Genomic DNA, 2,778 nt, shown 5'->3' on the forward strand with positions numbered 1-2,778 from the left:
CTGTTAATCATCTTCAAATGATTCATACAACAAATACCAAATACTTCTTATGTGTTTAGTGTAGACTCTACTAAAAAAACAAAAAACTAGAGAAGAGAATCATGAATGAAATGCCAATACACCTGACATATGTGTATGTATTTATATATTTCAACACAGATGTGACATTTGGGGACAAATATTTGCTCTCTCAAATTTATGAGAGGTGGAGTCAGTAGGCTTTATCTTCACCAAAATCGAGGGCCTCTCAGTTCCCTTTCTGTTCCTGCCTAGCTATAAACCAGAATAATCTACTTGTTCCAGGGCCTGCTTATTTTTCCAATGGCTTCAGATGGTCAAGTGAAATGGGGGACAAGAACAGCTCTTTTCCCTCCTCCTCCTCCTCCTTCTGTTTCTTTTGTTTGGGAAAAGCGAGGGGATCAGGTCACTAAAGCTTGAGAACAAGGGTCTGTGGACTGGTAGAGGAAGGGCTGTAGGGGACCAGGAAAGAGGAAAATTCTGCCTGGAAGAACAGCCCGCCTCTCTGAGGAGCTGTGAAAATTCTGCCCCCAGTCTCCTCCCCGCCGTCACGAACCTCGGTGGACTGGCTCTTGGGGAACAACTCCGGTGTTCCCTTCGGCTGAAGTGTCCCCCGCCGGTGTCAGGTGCTCGGCTCCGCGCTGCCCACTCCTCCCACGGTTGTTCTAGGCCTGACACCACCGACGCCTAGAGAAGAGACGCTGAGCGCGTCTCCAGGGAAACAGGGGGCGGGGCGAGGGCGGGTTTAGGCTAATCAGGGCTCTGGTTGGGGCAGCTCCCAGGTGCTGCGGGTACGGGGGTGGGGCTCGATGAAGCTGCCGGGCTCAGGCCTGCAGGCAGGGAAGCTTTTGCAGGGGGACTGCTTTGAAGACAGAAGGCTGTCAGAAATTAGCTTGGCTAACTAGAGGGCTGCGAATTTGCCGCCCATTTCCTTTCTGGCACTTCATTTTCAGTATTTTGCAATGTCTCCCTGTTGTCCACGGGATTGATGGAAAAATGCTTAGCTTGACGTCTGTGGCCCCCCAGCCAGATAAGTCCTTCTTTTCCTCTTCCTCGGACTCTGTTGCAGTTAGAACCATCTGTTCCCTGCCCAATACCAATGCCTTTAAAAGCCCAAGCCTGTCTCTGGAAAGATAATTCAGTTCTGAGTCGTGGTCGGCTAAAAACTCAAGGTCTCTTTCGTGGAATCTCCCTGAGTCCTGTCCTTATTCGGTTTGCATTTTTACCTGAGGCTCAGAATTTTATGCTTATACTTACTAAATGTCATCACCTTCATCTCAGCCCATCATTTCAGCCCGTCTCTCACATGTAAGTGTAGGGAAGTGAGCCTCCTTGCTCGTTCTCTCATACACGTAGGATGCAAGAGAGTGAAGCTTATTGCTATTACTCCTTAAATAAGGATGCACTGGAAAGGGAGGCTTTTATTCATGGCTTGCTGTCACACACTGTAGGAGCGCGAGCCAGCAACATCGCTTGCACAAGTCATTCAATTAAGCATAAATCAGTTCTGTTTGGAGTACAAGCATAAAGACAATAATCACACTTTCATTTCAGCATCTAATTTGCTACAGCAAATTACTAAGCTATTTCAACCAAGTCAGTTTATATTATTCATTCAATCGATTGCTGTGGCTATCTGCTCCCTCCACCTCTATGCCCATCAGTAAGGCCAATTATGTTCTCATGGGCTCATTTTCCAATTTTCAGCATCACTTTCATACGACTCCGCTGTGACCTGTGTGGGTTCTGCTCTAGTCCCAGCCGCTTTTTCTGCCTTAGAGATTTGTGAATTCCAGGCAGCTTCCTTCTCATGTGAGGCTCTCTTAGGTTGCCTCGCTGGGTTTATTCCTCCTGCCTGCTGTTTTCTCACTGGCAATTCTCTGACTAATTCTCTTTCTCCTGCTTAACATAAGATTGCTCAGAGCTCTGGAATTTGATTAGAGAACTGAGTTTGTAAGTGGCCAAAAAACCTGACTCAAATTGGCTTAAGCAAAAAAGGAAATGGATTGGTTCCTCTAACCTAAGGATGCCAGCTTCAGGTGCAACTTTTTCTGGAGACTCAGGCCCTTCTGAAAACTTTGAGAACTCCAGAACACACTCAACTTTTCACCACACAGAGTTAATATTAGGTTAGTCCGTCCTCTTAAAAAAAAAAAAAATTTTTTTTTTTTTTTTAGGTCCACCTTTATTATATCAGCATCGCTTTGTAGGGTTGGTTTATATGAGTTGCCTCCTCTTAAAGGAATTCTTTGAAGGAAGAGATGATTTCTTATCCATCTCTGAATGCCCTGGATTAGTACAGAGATTGGTATATAGTATGTGCTCAAAAACACTTCTTGAAATAATTGAATGTATGACAGGATGGAGCTTCTTTGAACTGATTCTCCCTTGTGTCATTCTTCTCGTTGCTTCTTCATCCTTTCCAACTTAGAAGTGAGGAAAGTGGCGATGAGACTGACATTTTGAACAGTTTACTGACTAACAAGATCCAGAGTCTGTTCTTCTGATCGTTGCTTTGGATAAAATGTTTTGGTTATGCCAGGTCCTAAAGAAGCAAATGAACATCCTTTAGTGGAAGCCAATTACTTAGCTTAAAACTAAAAAACAAAAAAACAAAACCAGTTGCCACTGAGTCAATTTTGGTAAACCCCTGTGCTGCAGAGTGGAACTTCTCCATAGAGATTTCTTGGCTGTAATCTTAGTGGAAGCAGATCGCCGGGGGCTTTCTTCTACTGTACTGCTGTGTGGGTTTGAACCATC

Source organism: Loxodonta africana, chromosome 13 (genome assembly GCF_030014295.1).
Source record: "Loxodonta africana isolate mLoxAfr1 chromosome 13, mLoxAfr1.hap2, whole genome shotgun sequence".
Classification (NCBI taxonomy): domain Eukaryota; kingdom Metazoa; phylum Chordata; class Mammalia; order Proboscidea; family Elephantidae; genus Loxodonta; species Loxodonta africana.